Source organism: Diceros bicornis, chromosome 23 (genome assembly GCF_020826845.1).
Source record: "Diceros bicornis minor isolate mBicDic1 chromosome 23, mDicBic1.mat.cur, whole genome shotgun sequence".
Taxonomy (NCBI): Eukaryota; Metazoa; Chordata; class Mammalia; order Perissodactyla; family Rhinocerotidae; genus Diceros; species Diceros bicornis.
In genome coordinates, this window is record NC_080762.1 from 35,160,379 (window position 1) to 35,182,027 (window position 21,649).

The following is a 21,649-nucleotide window of genomic DNA, read 5'->3' on the forward strand; positions in this document are numbered from 1 at the left end:
TCAACATAGTTATTTCCTTCTTTGATGATCCACTGTAATAACTGAACACATCTCCCAAATCAGAGCCTTTCTTCAAGGATCCTTTCTTCCTCCTCGTCCCCACGGAACAAAACTACATAGCATCAAACTTGACACTTGGAAAGACACTGAAAACCCTCTGAATTTCTACCAGAGTTGTGAAGACGAAGATTCAACAATTAAGACAAATAAAAGCAGGGTTAGAGTTACTTTTGGAGACAGTGACAGCTACAGGGATGGTTTTCAGTCTTCGTAAAATTGTGCTTTTGGGTTTAGGGTTTCCTCACTTCCTTTCCCTCATCCAAAATGAGTGAACACATATGTAAATAAAACATCTACAAGAATTCTTATGTAAATAAAAAAATATATAGCATTCAGAGAAAGAAAAGAGCAGTGATAAAGAAATCCAGTGCTGTGGGACTTTGTGAACAAGGGAAGGAAAGATTTCTTTGTGCCACAACAAACATAACCCTGCCCACGAAAGGAAGGAGACAGAAGGCTTGTTTTTGCTAAAAGTCCGGCTGCATGTAACTGACGCAGCGGAGGAAATCTTAGTTCTATCTCTAGGGCTTGTTACCTGTACATCATGGATCCTATAGCTAAGCAGGCTACCTGTGTCTGGTCTCCTTTTTAAAACTAAAGGGAAACCAATACCAATCTGTAGAATTATATTTGAAGCTGTTTCTAGTAAGCTGTTATTGTTTAAAGAGAAAGTAAACACAAGCAAACAAACAAATTATGCCTTTACTAAGTTTTTGGGTCTTTGTTCTAATGCTGCTGGTTGCTAACCAGAGGAGAATGTACTTCTTTCTCTCCCACTCTCTCAGATTAGTGTCCTAAATGTACAATTCCAAGTTCCCTATGGAGATGGGCATTTTAAGTGTGAACGAAACCAGCACCACTCGAGCAAAATATGCATCATCCTTTGAGGTTGGCAGCCTCTCACTAAAATGTTGTTATGGATGTTGCCTTACTTTATGACAATTCATATCCTGGCAGAAGCCATTATCAGTTATGTAGGGGAGGCAAGGCTCTGTGAAATATTCACAAACAATTAAGTCAATAATCTACAAATTACAGATATTGATGCTTTTCATGTTCTGAACAGTAAAGATAGCTAATTGCCATCTTGTATGCTTTTATCGAAAATCTCAGATGGAATAAAAATTGCAAAGATGTTGCTTCCTTCTCATGTTACTGACCTGCCATTTGCTACACAGCTATTGTTAGGTTTAAAATATGTGAATGAGACATTTCTTTCAGTAGACTTAATGTTAGGCACTTGATTGAAAACACAAGTCAAATGTTTTACATTAATTTTTCTTCTTCTCTCCAGTAATACATTAGATTTGTATGACCTAAAAGTTAAGTAAATTTGCGTAAATATTATAGACTTGAAAAAAAGGGAACTTGATAGAATTAGAAACTAGTTGTAATTATTTGATGCTTCACTTGTTTGCAAAGAGATGGTACTCATTTTTTTTGGTCACAGTTTGGAACAAAAAAATACAAACCTATTTTTACAAGGCTTTAGATTTTTAAAAACATTTCAACACGCCATTCAAACATGACATGAAAAATCTGTCATTTGTCACACATGAATTAATTAAAATGGTAATGAAAACTTTAATAGCTAGAAAAGGGTTTTAAACAAGGTGAAAACAATAATCAGGATTAAAAAAATTCCCATAAAGGGAAAAACACACAAACAAACAAGAATCAATTACCACTCAACACACAAAAATAAGCAGGGATGCAAAGATGCTAGTAAGAGTGGCTTTACCTGGAAGGTAATTATTACCAGTGCTTTCTGGTGTGGGTGAAAAATCCTACAGTACCTTTCAGTGGGAATCTCACTGACCCCTGTAACAATTCAGATGACTTCTTACTATAACTCAGTTAATAGAAAAGGCATCTTGCTTTCTAAATATCACACCTGCAGTTGTCCACCCTTGGGAATCATTCAGTTCATTGGCAAACACAACCCATATACATCAAAAGTTTCCACTTTCTCCAGCTCTTTTTAACACCAGGGTCCCTCCCCTCTCCCCAGGCTCCTTGCAACTATCCAGGGAATCTTTCACTTTTTGTCCTTCCCCGACCCTTCTGGACCACATTTTCTCTTCTTATTCAGGCCATCTGCTCTCGAGGAAGGTAAAACTTCTGCTAGGAAAACACTCAGCATCCCTAGCAATTAGTAGCTTTTGTGAACTTCCCTTTCAGCCACCGCCTATGAAGACATACATTGTGCAAATCACAATTCAAATTATGATAGTAGTTTAGAAATAGTTTGTAATTGATACATTTCTGGCCACAGTCTCCCCCTTTATCCTGCGAGTGGTACAATCTTCTTGCTCTTGACAGAAGTCTTTCTAAAGATCTGCTCAAGCCTCACTAAGCAGCTGTGAGTTAGGTCATTTTCCCAGGAGTTTTACATGTGGAAAACTGGGCATTAGTAAGGCCTCAAAAAGGACACCATCTGGCCCTAGTGAAAAAAAGGATCATGACACTTCCTGTGGTACCAACAGACCCTGATGAACCAGAAAGGAATTCAGCCCTGGACTGTGATCCAATAGAGACTGGCCCCACAATCACCTCCGTGACAGCCCACTCCATTCATCTTAGCAGTTATCTCATAGCACAATGGACTTTTGTGCCATGCTGTTTACTGAAGGCGGAGCAAAATCCATTTTGATTTTTGTGTTTAGTCTCAGTGCCTGTCCTCTTTCCTGGAACACACACCACATCAGTAGAGAGTGAGCTGCACAAAGAATGGTTCTTTCCGTTCCCATTCAAACTGCTCCATTTCCCTCCCACTGTACATGGGACATTAGAATAAAATGCTGGACTCTTCAGACGCTTCAAAAAAGACCTTTTCCTGACACGAGGAGCTGCCCTTCCCACTTTCAATAAAAATGATTTTAAATTATTCAGATCAACAGGTTTTTTTTTTTTTGTAGAAAAAAATTGAAATTTAAACATATAAGGAAATCATATACAAACACTTACTAGAGGTGTTCTGGTTCCATTGATTGCATTAGGTGTGAGAGTTGAAAAATTCTGTTAAAAACTATATCATCAACCTCAACAACAAACCGGGTTTCCTTTTTGAAAAAGAGAAGTCTCTGATCAAAGCCATATGAGTGGATGCTGATGGTAGCTTTCATTGTCTTATCATTGTCTTGTCTGATCGTTTATTACAATTTACGAAGTCGTTTCATGTTTCCTACTTTAGAATATGGAAACTGGGAAAGTCTGGTTAACAACAACAAATCTTTAATTCTTCTCTGTGACTGAATATATCATAAAAACAAACAACAAACAAAGAAACCACTTAACTCACTATCAGCAACTGTATACATGTGCTTTTGACATAAAATATTATTTTCCAGTGGATGATCAGAATCCCTGAAACTAGTCATCCCAGAAATGGACCGTGGCCAGTCAGGATAAACAGGGGCTTCCATTTGAGAGCTTCTGTACCATCCCACAGCCCAAGGAAGAGGACTTGGGCGTGATGGGAAAGTGCTGTCTGAAATCTGAGAGCTCCGCTTTCCGTTCCAACCAGATTCTTCTTCATTATCCACCTTCCATCTTTTTAAAAAGTTCTTGCAGCCCTAAGATACTAAACCTCATTTTGTTTGCCACTGGGGCTTCATCTGTACACAGACCTGAATCCTCCCCCACTGTTGGACCCTTCAATAGAAAGCCATATTGTCATACAAAGGGACCTTGGGATTAGAGAAAATGATTAAGGTCCATCATTTTTCCTATTCTCAGAATTTAGCTGGGGAAGGGGTGTCGAGAGGCTGCCCTTCTTCCAAATAAATCTGCTGCTGCCCAGATTTTGAAGAACTTAAAAAGCCAGCACAGAATGAGTAAAATTTAATGAAGGAAAACATTTCTCTGACTCTGATTCCCTGATGGAAATGAAGGGGTTCTATTGCGGCAAGACATCGCTGAAACTTATTTATTAACATGTGTGTCCAAGGTCTAATTATAGGCATCCTCCTTTCATGTAGAATTGTCACCATTGGTGTTATTCATATAGTGCCCATTGAGAGAAGTTCAAAACCACAACCTTTATCTGTAGTCATCAGTGAATCTTCTTTGAATTTTGTAACCACCAGCAGCATGTTATGACTATAAAGCCCAAGTTTTGTGTGTAAGTCTCCCCATGTAATAATGAAATAGCCTGCAAGTAATGGCTTGATTAGGAATGAAGAGAAGATTGAGAGAAAGAGAGAGAGTGAGAGAGAGTGTTTCTATTTTGAAAGATCTAAAACCAGTGTGAAACAGCCACCTCCCATTGCTGAAGTGTTTGCGAAATATGCACGCAGTTATTTATCCGGTTATGAGTTGCAGTCTTTTATCAGATGCTTCTAATGGCTTAAATAAGAAAACTACCAAAGAAACTTAGAGGGAAGGGCCAGCAGTTAGGGCCACAGACGTCAGGGCCTGATGGCTGGCTGCGGAGAGTAGGGGACACTGGGTGAGTGGACAGAGCAGGGCCCAGGGAGCGCAGGGGATGCAGAGATTTTGAAACTGCCTCTGAGGTAGCAGAGAATTCCCTAAAACAGAGGGAAAAGAGGCAAAAGGAGTAACCCAGCAGGAGGAAGAAGCCCTGGTCTCCTCAGTGCTGCTGAACCTAAAAGCCACTTTGCCACCAAAAAGGATGTGAAATATCCAGACTTTATCCGGCACATAAATGTTCAGTAATTTGGGACACAGACTCATTCCTTCCTTAAAGACCGCTAATATTCCCTGTAAGAGCAATGGAGGTTTTTTTTTTTTTTTAAACAAAAGAACAATCGAAAACCTGGTAGATCACAAAATAATTAATTTACCTATTATCTCTTCTGACACTTTTCTTAGCATTGATTTTGCATCATTAACATATTTGCCTAGTATTAAATGATTTTAAAGGCTTAAAATGTTAATTAAAAATATAAGCGCCGCCTCAGTTGCTGGGAAGGCCGGCAGAGCATTGTTTTAAACTAGAGGCTTGTGCTGCGCCTTCCTCCAGCCCCCTCCCCTCCGAAAGAAGCTCTGTTTTGAGGCAACAGTTCCCTAGGAAGAAAACGATAGAACCAGAAACAATTTGCTCCTTTAAGGATTTGAGAATGCTTATGTTGGAACCTCACAAAAGCGGCGTTAAGTCCTTGAACATTCTAAAGATCATTGTTAATAGGATCAATTTTTGTGTGTTATTCAACGGGATCCTTCCGTGCCTGTAAGAACCGCATTTTAGTAGAGGGACAAGGTGGCGATGGGGGTGGGGGTGGGGGAGTAAAGGAAGTCCCAGCAAATTCCATGTGATCAGTTCAGCTGCAATAATCTCTTTTCTCCTTCTCGACGAAGCCACACATGAGAGCTCTCTGGTGTCTTTCATCATTATTTGTCACCCTTTTGTGCGGAGCAACTTATATCCACAGCCATTCCAGCAATTAAAATGAAAAAGAACCAAACAGTATTCTCATTGAATACTGGGAGGCCAGTGCCACCAAGTGCCATCCAACCTATTGAATGTCGGGTATCTAATGCCATTAGAGCTCTGTAAGTATTCTCTAAAAAACGTGTGCTGTAAAAAACAAAAAAACAAATAAATTGTTACATGCAGAATGTAGAAAATTAAAAGATAAAATCCTTTAATGCATTAGCAGTAGCTAGATAGCCTGTAATAGACTCTGTCTCTGTGTGGTAATGTGAAGGAGAACTGAGCAACTGACAGAGATTGACTCACATGGAAAGATGGAGAACTTTGAATTTTGGTAGAAAAGTAGTCATAGAGTGAAATCAATTCAACAAGAATAAGTCAATCTTGTTTCCGTTGAAGTACCTTCTGAAAATAACAATGAACATTTCATTAGCCTGGTTTCCATGATTTAAATGGAAACTCCATTTAAATTTTCTCCCAAACTCTAATGTATCACCACGTTTCCAGGAAAAGTACATTTTAATTTCCTTTTCCCAAAGAGGGCAAACTGAAAGAAAGTAAAGATAAACCAACTTTCCCAAAACCACAGACAGAGTCAGGATTGAACAATGATGATCACTTGACATTGGTGCTAATTTCAGATCATAAACTCCAGAAAATGAAAACCTAGTGAGTAGCTTTCCTTATTCCACAAGCTGCACGTTTTTATGGGATTTCCATCTGAAAATTTTAGGGTCACTACAATACCATCAATTTTGAATCAATGTATTTGTTCTTCCATTCAGGGTATAGCTGTTAGAAAATATCATTAATAAAGTTCTCCGAAATACCAAGAATGCACTTTCCCAGGCATTGTAATACAAACTGCCTATAGATCCTTGTCCTGACTTATAATTTAGTTGGGAAAAAAAGATTTATGCCTAAAACGGTAATTAGCATTTAAGGTAATAACATGCTACTGAAATTCTGAGGAGGCATCAAGGACTTGATTAGATGACAAAGAACCTTCTAGAGAATGTCCTGAGATCTGAAGGAAGGGAATGAGGGCCTGCTTAAGGAAAGGAGCAATGGCATGTTTGAAAATCAAAAAGGTGATTAAAACCTAGTAACACTTTACACAGACACACCCATGTGCACAGGGACATCTAGAAAGTGCTTCACACTCCTGTTGCAGTGTCAGTGCTGAGTAAACCTGTCTGTCTGATGCAGAGAGGTTGGAACCAGAATTCCCAAATAGTGATTTTGCTTTTCTGCCAGGGGCAGTGGAGCCGTTGAAGGGTTGTCAGCAATGGTGGGCTAGCTTTGGTTGACTTTGACATGATCAAGTGACTGAGGGCAGAAGTGGGGCATGTAACATAGTTCAGTTTTGGAGGTGGGGAGGTGAGAATTGTCAATTATCTCAACATATGAGAGAAATGCCAGGAAGAACTGCCCCCCCCCACTCCCTTCAATGACCTATAGGACCACACAGCCCAGTTTGTGGGGCTGCAACCTGGGGTGGTTGGGGACTGGTCTGGTTGTGGTCCAGAAAAGCACTTCCATGTAACACTCTTAGGATGCATTATAGCTGTGAAGAAAACAGCAGAGAAAAGGTCTTTCTTCCCTTCTCCTAAACTGGAATTTGATGACCATCTCTTTCTAACCCCCTTGGGAATGGAAAATTCTAGAACTAAAAGAGTAACCTCTTATATTTGACATTCTTCCTTATAATCTCATAAAGAAAGCTGTGTGGAGCTTTACTGTGGCTTTTACGGATCTCTTTAAAATAAATAAATATATTTTATAAATGACAAAAATTTCAGGTAAAACCCTGCTAATGTTCCCCCAGATGTCTTTGTTTCTAAGAACAGCAAAAAGGAACTTTAGTAAATTAAATAGCCAGCCTGCGTTGGTCCAGGTGGTTCTGCTGCTGAATAATGATTGAGTTTTTCCCTTTAAAGTGACCATATTTCCTTGCTGCAATTTTTGGCAAGATATGTGACTTTGAGATTATCGGTAGGGAGTGGCTGGCAATTGAGCTTAAAATTTCGTAAACTTTCTTGAATGCTTAATTGTTTGCTAAGATGTCAGCTGCAAGATTAGTGGAGCTGGAAAAAAAAAAAGAGTGCATTCACATTGGCCCTATGTCTGTTTTCAGTGTGAAAGGAACTGGCTGGAGAGTGTAGCAAACACTTGAAGCTATGCATTCTGCATTACAATGAAGGGGGGCTGTATTACACAATACCGCAGGGTTTTTTTTCTTTAAAAGGGCATCATATCCAAGACCCTTTGAATGCAAAGTAAGAGCAACAGATGACAAATACTAGGCTGTGCTAAACACAAGAACAATTACATTAAAATGGACTCCATCCAGACTGAATCTTCTCCAATTTCTACTTGGTAAATAATTAGCTTGAAAACTGTATGAGGACTCTTTAAAAAAAAATTGGAAGGAAGTTGAGTCAGAATTTTAAAAAATCAACTTATGTTTACATCAAGAGCATAGTGTCTGGTGATATATATACGTGTCAAGTGTGTATAGGTCTGGTGATATTTAAAAATGTGTCATTTGACTTAGTCTTCCACCTATCTATGAGAAAGAAAAACGTCATAAAGTACATTCACAGTTAGAATTGCTTTTCTGGTTCTGCTAATTATAGTAAATATAGAACCTTTAGTTTTGTTGTACTACAGAGACTCCTAAAAATGATGCTATTACCTCCTCTCTCAATAATTCTCTTTTTCAAAGACCAATAAATGTCATTTTTTAAAGACAGTTAAATGAAATTTAGCAAAATCACTCAGCATTTTGGGGACACCTAATACTTACATGTATGATGCAGTTTTAAATTTCTGATCATATTTAATGCTAGCTAAATGTTAGGACTTAAACTCACGTCTTTGGCTTCCAGCTCTTTAGCCACAACTCCAAATCCACCGCAAAAATACGTCTGCTCTCTGACATATGGTGCAGAAGGGGCATAGAGCTGTTCAAATTTATATAGAGCAGATTTCAATATTCATGGAGTTAGGGCTACATTTTCTCATGGTGTCTTTTTTCTGTTTAGATTATATGGAAATAGAATCTAAATCTATTGGAAATCTCTTTTCTTTTGGTCTTCCACAACACTTTTGGTCTATGAGCTATTTGGTGATTATTATATTTTACTGAGTTAGCTACTTTATTTTGGCTATTATTGTTAGGGAGGAGTCTGTCTTTTTTGTGACCTAGCACAGAGCCTGACACATGGTGGGGGCTCAATAAATGTTTGTAGGGTGAAGGACTGAGGGCAGGAAGGATACGTGTGTACATTCGGTCTCCTCGATTCAGCTGCCAACTCCTGGAGGACAGAGAAGGCATGTTGTACTTTTACTGCTCTGCTTCTGGTGCCTAGCACCCTGCTGTGACAGAATATATGGAATATTGACAGGGAATATTTGATAGTGATGCTAACTACTATGGGGAGGAAAGAAAGGGAGAGGAGAGGAGACCAGAGAGAGAAGAAAAGAGAGGAGGGAGAAAAACAAAAAGCAAAGAAAATTTAGAGCAGAGAATCGAACTCAGTTCTAGCTTTTCCCTCAAATTACCTCCAATTGTTCCCTGTTTTAGCCAAAGGGAAGACAGAAGGCATGAGAAGAGGGAAATTCAGAAAGTAGAAAAGTATAAATCATGGCTGTAATTGGGAGCAGCATTTCAAATGTACCAAATAGTTTGCTAACACAATAAATCTAAAATTTTTCTAAAGAGTTACTAGTTAGGGAATTTAGACTATTATCTTGTATTCTAAAGTTATTGGGAAATTGGGGTTTAGTGGAAATGTGGAGAATTTCAAAAAAGTAATCCCTAAAACTTGGGAAATTATAATTATTTTTTCCTAATGAGTGTACTTAACAGGCTACAGACTCTCAAATGTGATACATTTGGCAAAGAATAGGCCCTGTGATGAAACCTGAAAGAGGTCTGTGCCATTATTAATCTGCTGCCCAGGCAACACTTTTTGGGCCTTAATGAATAGCCTCTAATTGGCTGAGATTGGCCCACATACCCAGAAGCTGTTCACCAAATACATTTTTTTTTTCCCCAAGACTTCACATCTTTCCTACATCTGCCATATAGGAAGATTATGCTGTTCATATTATAGCATATTTTCACTGAATATCACCATGACTCGTATGAATAATTACTCCACTAAACTTTTAAAGATATATTTCTGGTTTTATACATATAACCTAAAAAATAGAAATGAAAATAATAAGTCTTGAGTTAAAAATAACCATTTGATAATAAAGAATGTCTGTATTCAAAATATAGATCACTGGTTCTTGGAGCCTAGATAACATAGCTACTCAGAAAAAATTAGTACTTTCATTTTTATTGTTGGAAAAAACAAGATGCCAGAAGATTCTGTTTTTATGTGTTTAATAATTGACCAAAGGGTCAAGGAGGGGATCCTTTGATCCATCTACCAGTGGTATTAGAAGCACCTCGAGGGCAAGGATTGTGGTTTCCCTAGCTCCCTCTGTCTCGGGGTCTGGGCTACAGTATTGAGTGCAGTTCTAAGGGGTCCTCCCAGGGTGAGGTGGGTAAAGGAATAGGGTGCAACAGAGGAGTGGAGGAGAGGGGAGAACATTCCGACTCCCAGCCTCACCCCTGTTCTGCAGGAGTCCACTAAACATGCTCTCATCTGCTCAGCAATTCCTCTTCTCCTCTCTTCTTCCACATCTTGAAGGAGTTCTTGAATAAGTACTATTATTTTATTATTTGTTTGTTTATTGCCTTCCACATGAATTTGCATAAAATGTTTGAAGGTTTTTAAAAAATAATCTGAGAAGAATGTAAGGGTTGGGGAGTGAGAAATTTCTCCTCTACCCTTCCTCTGGCTGGGTCTAAGAATTAAATTGACATGAGACAGATTAACAGGAGAAAATAAAATTTAATTATGTATGTACAGGATCCCCAAAGATATGAGGTTCCCTGACAGTCTTGAGGTTTATATGCCATCCTTAGCTAAGGAGAAGGGGGCAAGGGTCTGGGATTTCAAAAGGAAGGAAGGCAATTCACAGGCAGAATGAAAAGAGTAAATGTTTGGTAGACAAATGTTTGCTGGGCCATCCAGAAACAACAGGACTCAGAGAAGATTTTGATCAAGCAGGTCTTAGGTCTACCTAGCTCACAGTCTTTGTAGATATCTCTGATGATAGCTCTTTTTTCCGGAACAGGCTTTTTGTTTAAATTCTTTTAGGCAGTTAAGGGGGAGGTAAAGAAAGAAAACTTCCTCATGCCAAAGAGACACGTTTTGAGGTGGCAAATTTTGTTCGCCTACATAGACGTATTTGTGATAACATCTACAAGAGTCTACATCTAGAGAATGCACTTTGGTAAAGGAAACATGGCTTTGGTAAAGGAAACTTGACTCTATATTATAACCTCCTCTCCATCCCGCTCCAAGGGATATGAAATTACAATTCACCCCTTTGGCCATAGTGCCTTTTTCATGACCACAACCCTCCCCATATGTGAGGGCCTCCTCTACCTCAGCATCAAGGCCTTATTGTCAACCTAGAACTCCAAACCCAGAGTGGCCTGTTGGAGGACATCACTGAATCTGAGACAGTGATGGTGCTGCCTCAGACAGAAGAGATGAGCAGAAACAGAGACCTTTGTGAGGGAGTGGATTATGAGGCACAGAGGGGAAAATCAGAGGGTTAAGAAAAAGGAAGGTAGGAAAAAGAGAGTACTGGGGAGCGATGGAGAGAAAAGTATCAGAATAAAGGATGGGTCATGTGGCAATCTCACATTGCAAACCATTTTGCATACAAAGGAGTTGTATGTGATCATCTTGGCCAGAAAAGGGAAAAGTCTAAAGAGTTTTTCTGGAATGGGGCAAGGTGACATCAATATATGAATGAAGTCAAAATTTGGATAAATGAAGATTCCATTCAACTCGACTATGATTAATTATCCAGTAAACTTAAATTCACGTGGTGTAGTACCTGTCTGAAAGTAGTTTTAATTCTCCTGAGGGACCTGGTAGCTGGATTCTTATTCTTGGAGTACCATTGTTACTAAGTTGCAGAATTCTAGTGGGGTATAATTTTGTAACTACAGAACGCCCCCCACCATTGCTGAAAAATTTAGAAACCGCTTCCTTCATCTTTGCAAAACTGTAAGTGTTTGTAGTTCATCTCGGAAGAGTTATTTCTCTTTCTTCCTAGAAATAACAAAATAGACTTTTGTGTCCACGTGTGAGGGGGGAGGGTGGGGAAATGGGATGGGCACACGTGGTGTGGGGGATAGATCAGGGAGTGGAAGAGGTAGAAACATCAGGGAGTAATTTGTAGGAATCAGAAGTCCACAGGGAAAGAAGACTCTTATAGGAAAACTTGGTGTCATAACTTCACTTCATGACAAGACCGAAAAGGTGCTGAGTAGCTGTGCACCTGGCAGCCTACTACAGGCTTGTCTGTTACTTTTCTTGCTCCTTAAAATGTTACATCACTTCTACTATTTTTTAATTCTTTGTCAGTGGACAGATAATTGGCAGAGAAAACCAAGAACAGAAATTTTCTCAGAACATCCTGGTTATGGTTTACCAGCTTCTGATTTTTTCCTGTCATGGGGAAAAGTACCTGAGAGCAGGAGCTGGGAAATGCTTAGCTGGTATCAAATTCCTTTCTTTGTATTGAAAGCTGCAGCGTTCAATCATCCTCAAGAATGTTCAAGACCGAAATTGGCATAAAATTTAAGGTTGTTCCCATCTAAATATGATATTTGGGTGTTACCTACAGAGCAATCAAAATTCACAAGTTCTAAATCAGTCAAACTCTCTTGCTTTGGGATTTTATTGTAGACCCACAATAGAAGGCAACTATTTTCATTTTAAATTGTATTTGTTATGTTATTTTATAATTAAAAGTAACACATACTGGTTGTAACATGTGAAACAGTACCAAGGTATATAATGAAAAAGTTATCACCCTCTGCCCTCATTGCTATTTCAATGAGACCAACCTTATAAACACTTGTGCATCTTTTTGGACCTTTCTTCGTGGTCATACCAGCGTGTACAAACACATGTGTGCGTATATATTTTTGTCTACAAAAATGATGCAATATTGTACAAATTTTTCTGAAACATGGTTTCATTTTAACCTAATAGCAACATATCAAGAAAGTCTCCTTTCATTAGGTACACACCCAAATCCCTCTTTTTATAAGAGCTGCGTAACAATATTCCACAGCATGGAATCTATCCAACCATACTTCAATTGATGGGCATGTAAGTTTCATACCATTTCTTTTCCAAGTGTTATGGGAAACCTCTTGAAGTGTCTTATACTATTTATTACTTCTTTAAGACTTTAAGTCAACCAGAAATAGAATTAATGTGAAATAGTTAGAAATCAGGTAAGCCTCAAAAGTTGCTCCTCTAGGTACATTTGGAGTGGGAATTTGGTTTTGAAGTTCCTGTGTAAAGAGATGTGCAAGACCCTATGTAAAGAGAGGGGCAAACCTAAAATATCTAGGTTTGCATTATTGAAAAAGGATTTTCAGACACTTATGACACCAGTGAACAAAACCTGATAGGCAAGATAACTTGGTATTTTTACGGTGCCTTCTTCCAAGAAAGGCCATGTGCTTTGCAGCCATCCTAGTTGCCACGAAATGAAGCTACTTAGAGAGTGGAGGAGTGAAGAATTGGAAACTAAGTCTTTTCATGCTCAGAGTAGAACAGGTAGGTATACACTGATTGAAGAACACTCAATATTCTAAATTCTGAATAGAGGCAAAGAATGAACTGAGGAGTGGTAATCCACATTCACAAAGGACTCTGCTTTTCAAAAGAACTTAAGTTCCTGGAGCAATCTATGCACAGTGAGTGGCCCAGGAGCAAAGCTTCATGACAAGAGTGTCTATGACCTCAGGAGGGACTCCAGACTAACCCACTCTGCATCTCAGCCCCCACAACCAACCATGCACATTCAAAAATGAATAAACAGTAACACTGACTCATCACTTCCTTAGTATATCCAATAGTTCCTGTAAATAGAAAGCTCTGGAAATGTATTTAAAATATAATTGATTTAGAAAATATAGAGATTTAGGGCAAAGTGAGGTACATCTTTATTCTACATTACGAATCTGCTAAGATAAAAGAATATTTCTCTGAAAAAGGGAAGCTCCAAATATGGCAAATTAAATAGACTAATAAAATTAATAGTGGACAGTATTCATTTGTATAGTCTATGCTGGTCAACTAGAATTTTAATCTTGACTTTAGGATGGACTGAAAATCTTATTTTGGACTGATTTTCCCCTTATTTGTTTGTTTTCCAATTCTTAATACAATGGAAGTGGGGGCAACTTCTATATCCCCCTTCCTGTGTAATGATGAAGAAATGTGATAGTCAGTCTTGTGTTTGGGGATGGGGCTGAGGCAAGCTGAGATGTCCAAAAGAAGGTGAAGATGCCTTGGGTGGTTCTGCATTCTGTAACTCTGCAGGGCTTGGGATGGAGTAAGGAAGAGAAAAAGTGTCAGAGAACTACTCTGGAGCTCTTCAGTGTTCCCCACCGAGGTAGCTCTGCCTTTCTCCCCCAAATCACTTGGTGCCTGGGGCTCGATGGGGGCAGGAACGCATGTGTAACAGGAACAGAGAACTGGGGTCACTCCCACTTGCTGTGCCACCGGCACCGCTTGGATCCGTGTGGTGGGGTCCCAGGTTCTTGGTCCACAGACACAAAAGAATTTGAGAGCAGATACTCAGTGCAAGTTTTAACAGAGGAGGATTTATTAGCAATGCGAGAGTACACCCCCAAGGGGAGGGGCGGGCAGGCTTGAGAGGAGCAACAGCACCAAAGTTGTGGTGGTCGGTGGCTTTGGAAGGTCGAGTCCCTGGGGCAGGCGAGGGTCTTGGAACGTGTGCCAGTCCGGGCATTGTCTCCACCCCCACGTAGGGAGGGGGAGATTTTTCCCTTATATAGGCATCTCCAGAACTGTCATGGCAGTGATCCCCCGTCAGGAGGGTCAAAACCACAATGCAAATGAGGGTATAATGAGGCTTGGGGCTACTCTTGGTCAAGGTCGGTGGAAGTGCTGGATGTCCGAAGAGCCGCAGCCCGGTAATTAGGACGCTGCACCTGATGGAGTGACCTTGCTCCCAGCTCATATCTAGCTTCCCGCCTATCTCGGTTGAAGCCTTCAATTTCTTCTCTATAATTATAAACTTGAAAGTGCTGGGTCTACATCTAGCATCTCTGATGGTGTTGAATCCAGTGCGCTGCTATTTCACTGTGCTTCCTCCAGTCCCACAGTCCTTCTGTGAAGGAAACACAGCAGATATTTCTCTACTTCCTCCCTCCCCCATCCAGTGCAAGCACACAGTAGATATTCAATATATTCTCAATAAGCAGTTGAGTGGCTTTTCCTCCTCTTTTCCTGTTGGCCTCTCCTCCTATGAGAAACACTGGTATTTCTATGTGTGAGCCAAGCATAATGGAAAGAGGCATTTTTGTTAAATTGTCCAGGCATTTTGCCTCTACTCTCTATCTAGTTAACATTTCCTGTCTTCCATGGAACTATTGTTTCCTGAATGTGCCTGGAACGTTCCTGAGGCCTTGGGTCTGCCTTCTGCATCCTCTCCTCTTGTTCAGGTGAGTGATTACCAAGAGCTGGTCCATTTGAGTCAGTCTTTGCTAAAATTTTCTGAAGAGAAATGAGGAAACACACACACAGACATCAGGATAATTTATTTCTCATAAGGCTAAATTCATTCAGTTTAAAGAACTCTCTTTTATTTTGGGACTTTTTTTTTTTTTACTGTTTTTAGTGTTAAAATCGATTTTTCTAAAAAAATGATGGTTATTCCAGATGGAATTACTTTTGGTTTTAATGGTATTACTTGGAAAAATTAAGAGTTGGCAGCATTTTGTAAGTTTCCATTAAAAAAAATTGTTCCATGAAATCTTAATGTCTGGAAATCACTCTTCTAAATCTACCCGCATCTTTCACAGTCTAACTCATGTCTAGCTCCTCTGGCAGGAGAAGGCTGACTTTCAATAACCACCCTCTAGTCTGAATTCCTCCTGCATTTACTATCTTTAGTACTCACTCATTCAAAGCGTGTATCAAGAACTTACTAGATGATAGGTACCAAGCTGAGCACTGTGGATATAATGGTGAAGAGAACAGGTGTGAGTGATTCTTGCCCTCAAAGAACTTAAAGTTTACTAGAGAAATACAATTACAAATTGGGGAAAAATGCATGTTCCATGAAAGAATATAACAGGTCAGGCTGTTTTCATATTGAAGGACAGAGTGGCCCTGATATCTGAAGGATGAGAATGGGTCATCGAAGTGAGGCGTGGTTGTGTTGATGGTGGTGGGAGGGGCAGAGAACAACCCAGGTGTAGAAGGAATGACAGGTAAGCTGGGAACACACTTGGTGAACACTGGGTTCAATAGAGAGAGATGGAGCTGCAGAGGTAGGCAGGACCAGATATGGCAGACCTCATAAGTTGTGCGTGGGACTTGATATTTTATGCTAAGTTCAGCGGACAGCAACGAAGAAGTGTTTAAGTAGGTGAGAGATCTGATGATCCAATTTGCATTATAAAACTGAAGGATGGAAAGTGGGGATGCCAGTAAGGCTTCTCAGAATCCATGTGTGAGGGGATGGTGGCGTGGTTTTGGTTTTAGAAATAGAAAAAAGTGGATGGATTTTAAGGAAAATTCTATGGCATATCCTGTTTTTTTTTGTAAGCACCCTTAGTGTCAAAGGTAGTTTTAGTGTCATTGTATTTCCAAAGGAGCTAAAATATGAATTGCTTGTTTGTGTTGGTTTTAGGTGCTGAGGTTATATCAGTAGCTAAGTACTAGTACTGGTCCTTTGGAGTTTGCAGTCCAGTAGGGGAGACAGAGAAACAAAGAGGCCATTACTGTATCTAGTGATAAGAGCAACGATACACATAAACACAGGGCACTGTCTAAGGAGAGAGGAGTGACAACTTATATAACCAATTAATATAATGTTTGAGAGACAGAAAAGGCTTTAAAGTAAGTCATTTCTGCAATGAAACTGAAGAATAATTGTAAAATTAAGTAAATTCACATGATGGAATAAATTATGTATTGTTTAGAAGAAACCCAAGCAATGAGTAGGCAATATTAAGGACAGGGTAGTAGAGAGGGCAAGGAGTACAAGGGGTCTAGTGCATGTTCCAGACATAGGGAACAGCATGTGCAAAGGCCTGGAGATGAGAGAGCTTGGTGTAGAATAAATGTCTTTGATTATGACAATCCACTGCTTGTTGGTACTTCCCAAATCAATCTACGCATTGCTTAATGACGGGAACACATTCTGAGAAATGCATTGTCGTTAGGTAATTTCATCATTGTATGAACATCATAGAGTGTACTTATGCAAATCTAGATCCTATAGCCTACTACACACCTAGGCCATATGGTACTAGTCTTATGGGACCACTGTCATATATGCCGTCTGTCATTGACCAAAACGTTGTTATGTTGTGCATGACTGTATTACATTGTATGAAGATTTAGTGGCAAATGAGATATACACAACAGGTTTCATTACATGAAGTGAGGGAGGGTTAACTAGCTGTTGGAAACAGTACATTATGACCAGCCTGCTCTGGTGGGTGATGTCAACTTGGCTTGCTGCCAAATCATGTAGGACCTGTGTTTTCCAGTTGGCACTCATAGAGTTGATGAATTGCTACTCTAACACTTTTGATGGTCCACACTGACTTGAGTACAGTGTTTGAGACATCAGGTGCATTGCTTGTACCCTATGAATTGCAAACTGTTAATTCTGCGATGGTGACAGGGAAAGGTGATTTACTGAGGCTAGATAACCTTAGAAGTAGCCTACATGATTTTTCGGAGACTCCCAAAAGAGTTTCTTTCAAAGAGGGAGAGCAGCAGCAAAAAAGTGAAAACCACGAGAGAGAGGCAATAGACATGGAGATGGAGAATGGCGATCCCAACTAAAAATGAAAGTCATTCAAGAGAAGAAACAAACAATTGGAATACCAAACTGTTTTCATTATGATAGATTTATGGCATGTTTTAATAGCCAGTAGAATACATTAGACCACTCACGTTTTTTCAAAATTTCTGTGGTTTTTCTTTTACAAAACCATGACAATTCTTAAAATTGGTGCTTGGTTTATTTTCTTGGTAGCAGCCCTTTAAATATTTCCAGAATTTCTTTTTTTATTTTCAAAACTGTTCTTCATAAAGACATATATATATATACACACACTTAGTATATAAAAGATATTTACTTGGACTCATTAAATGGATAGACTTAATATTCATTAAATATGCATTATACAAATGCGTTAACACTTTTGGTTATTCCTTGTATTGAAAGAAAGTAAAGTAGAACTTTGAAAATCAGTTAAATGCACGGACATGGATGCACTTGACATTTTTAACTTTCATATTTTAAAGCACAGAAAACAAATTCTTACAGAGAACAAGTACACAGACAAGATCAAGAATTGATATTTAGCTGAAAGAATCTGAGAAATATTTTGACAGAGGGTACACATGACCTGCAATTGTCACACTTCACACTCTCTTTTTGTGGTAGGTAACTTCTATAATTCAAGTTATGAGCTAGTTTCTTTGAAATTGAGCTTCGTTTTTGGTGAGAAGCAATGCCTCTTTCTCCATCTCTATGCAATTTACACACTGTCATCTTCAGGAAGGAGCCAATTTCAACCGGCAACTTTGGAGTTATAATAAACTTCACAGATACGTTCAGTGAATCAGAACCTCAAATTTATCCCTAAATGTTTTCAGAGTGGATCACAGATTTCTTATGTTTCTTTTTTCAGTTAATGCTGCAACATAATTCATTAGATAGACTTCAGCTATTTGATTACTAGTGAAATGATTTTAGCCTTATTTTATCTGTCTGCAGGGATAGGATCTTTTTGTGTTAATTATGACTAATACTTTAAAATTGTGGTTCAATCAAAAAGCTATGCAAAAAGCGCTTCTTTCTGATCAGCATCTTTCCAAATATCTTTTGGACTGAGTAAAGCCTTCTTGGGACTCTAAGTCCTGGCTTGGCAGTAGCTTTGTCTGCGAGTAGTCCTGTCTCTTTAGGCATTGAAAGGCAGCAGCTGCAGCTGCAGATGAAAGGATGGTATTTACATGTGGACTGGACACTTGGTCTCTCGGTGGCCCTTTCTCCTGACATTTGCACTCACGAGGAGCAATCAGTGTGAGTAGTTTCATCTTCACACATGAAGACCACGTTTATATGTTAGTGTGTGTGTGTGTGTGTTCATATACCTACATATGCACAGGATTTATCAAATACCACGTTGAATTATTTTGAGGTTAGCTTATTGACAGGAACTGTGTATGTATTTGGTGGAGCATATTTCCCACAGGGTCAGATCGCAATGGCTAAAGAAGCTTGGTTTTTTTTTTTTTGTTTTTGGTTTGGTTTTTGCATGGTGCATTCATTCTCTTTTTTTTTTTTTTTGTGAGGACATCAGCCCTGAGCTAACATCCACCAATTCTCCTCTTTTTTTGCTGAGGAAGACGGCCCTGGGCTAACATCTGTGCCTATCTTCCTCCACTTTATATGGGACGCCGCCACAGCATGGCTTACCAAGCAGTGCGTCGGTGCGCGCCCGGGATCCGAACCAGCGAACCCCGGGCCGCCGCAGCGGAGCGCGCGCACTTAACCGCTTGCGCCACCCGGGCCGGCCCCTCATTCTCTTTTTAATTGGATCACTAGGGGGTTATTAACACTGCTCTAGTTGAGGAAATGGAAACCTAGTAGCCTAAAAACGTCAAGACACTTACTAAATTACCTAATTCACAGTAACATTTCTCTCTCTCTTTTCTTATTGGGCATGTATGTTAATGTTACATGTTCACGTGTGTGTGTGTGTGTGTGTGTGTGTGTGTGTGGTGGTGGTGGTGGGGCGTTCTGCACCAGGAAAAGTTTTAAAAATTGCTAACCAGGATACTTGGACAAATATTTTACATTCTCTACCTCTCAGTCTATTTCTATAGCACCTGATGTCTCCATGTTCTTCATAGAGATTTTGCTGCTCTATCAAATCAGCTTTGCACAGAAAGCTGTTTTGGCACACAGTCTAAGAAGAGTTAAGATAAGAATTTTGGCTCACCACTAGGCAGAATCACAGATTCTTATCCCATCCATTTAACCAATCCCCTCACTTTCATTGAGAAAAGTGAATAAATTACCCTTTAATATCAATAATAACAAGGAAAGAGTCCACGTGTCTGCCTCCTCTTTAAGGTTGTTATAACGCACCTGAGAAAAAGGAGTAGACCCCTAATGCAGCCTCTCTCCTTTTGCTTCCTTTTCCCATCATCCTAGGCCTGCCTCGAGTCTCTGCTACCAGTGCAGATGGTCACTTCTGGAATTTTAGAACCATTTCCTCCCTCAAAATGATGCTCTGGTCTCAGCAGAGAGGTGACATGGGGTAGGCCATACTTTATTTCTCTTCCTTTAAAATTCCCCACTACACCACTAGAACACAGCTAGTGTCATTAGTGGTAGTTTGGGAGGAAACTAAAGCTCATTACAGGGGAGAGGAGAAAATAATGAAAAATGAGATTTAATGTGACTTTTTTCAGAGGTAAAAGTGTCAAACCCTTCGCGTGGGTCTCCCTTTATGGGTACTTCAATTCCTAGGCTTGTTTCCCTACCTGAAGGTCGATTTTGAGGGAAAGAGAGACAGAGAAGAGAGAGAGAGAAATCACACAGAGCACTCGAGTCTGGCGGAAGGGTCCAAGGCAAACTTTGGTGAGCTGAGTCAAATCCTTTTCACTTGTGTGAAGGGAAAATACATCCTTCGTTATTTCTGTGGTTTAGAAGACTTTAGCTTAAAACATATGCATAGGTATACACAGACATAAATATACACACAGAAACACTTTACAGACATTGTGTGGTTATTGAGTGCATGAACTGTGGCTAGTTCAAGTGGAAATGTGTCATAAATGTAAAAAACACATGTGAGATTTTGAACACGGCATTAAAAAATGTCATATATCTCATTAATAATTTTTTATTTTGCTTATACGTTGAAATAATATTTTGGATATATTGGGTTAAATAAAATATATTATTAAAATTAATTTCACCTATTTTTTTACCCTTTTTAATGTGGCTTCTAGAAAATTAAGATTACATATGTGGTTTACATTCTGTTTCTATTGAACAGTGATGATCTAGAGCTATATTATAGAGGAGAAAGATTTTCCTAACAGCAATATAATCGGGAACAATTTCTGCTGTTTAACTTATATAGAGTAGTTTTAGTTATCCTTTCTCATTCTCCTGCTTTCCTACCTTGGTCGACAATGCACCTCAGAATAAGCTTTGAATTTACAATTTTATCTTTACTTTAGGTCAGATTAAAATTTTATGTAAAGAGACTTTCTTCTCCCAACTAGTTCCTCTAAGGTTGTTAGTTCCCTCAAGTTAATTCCAACACCTAGCGACCCTGTGTACAGCAGAATGAAACCCTGCCTGGTCTTTTTTTGAGCCATCCTTTCACCTTCTGGTGCCATATCAGATAACGCTCCGCTGCTATTCACAGGGCTTTTATGGGTGACCAGGTCCTTCTTCCTAGTCTGTCTAGTCTGGAAGCTCCACTGAAACGTGTTCACAATGGGTTTCTGTGCTAGTATTTGAAATACCAGTGGCATAGCTTTCAGCATCACAGCAACACACAGCTGCCAAAGTATGACAACCGACAGATGGGCGGTGTGGTTCCCTGACTGGGAAACGAACCCAGGGCTGCAGCTGTGACAGCACTGAATCTTAACCACTAGACCACCAAGGCTGGCTAGTTCTTATAAATAGAGTGGTAAATACGTAATTTATTTTCCCTTCTCTCCAGCAAATCTCTCAGTGTTGGGTGGGATGGGCATAGGGTGAACAATTGGAATTTTATCAACATTATCATTATTTATTCTCTGCCAGCTCCTCCACATAACTTATCTCAAGTGTTTTCATACACATTCAAAAGGTATTGCCATCTCCATTTTAGGGAGGAAAAACGTAAAGTGAGTAGACGTGACTTATCCAAAGCTAGGGGCTACGGAGTGCTGGAATTGTAATGGAAATGCCAAAGTCTCCACTCTTCACTGTGCTAAGCACTTTCAAGGCAGAAGAACTGCATTATACATT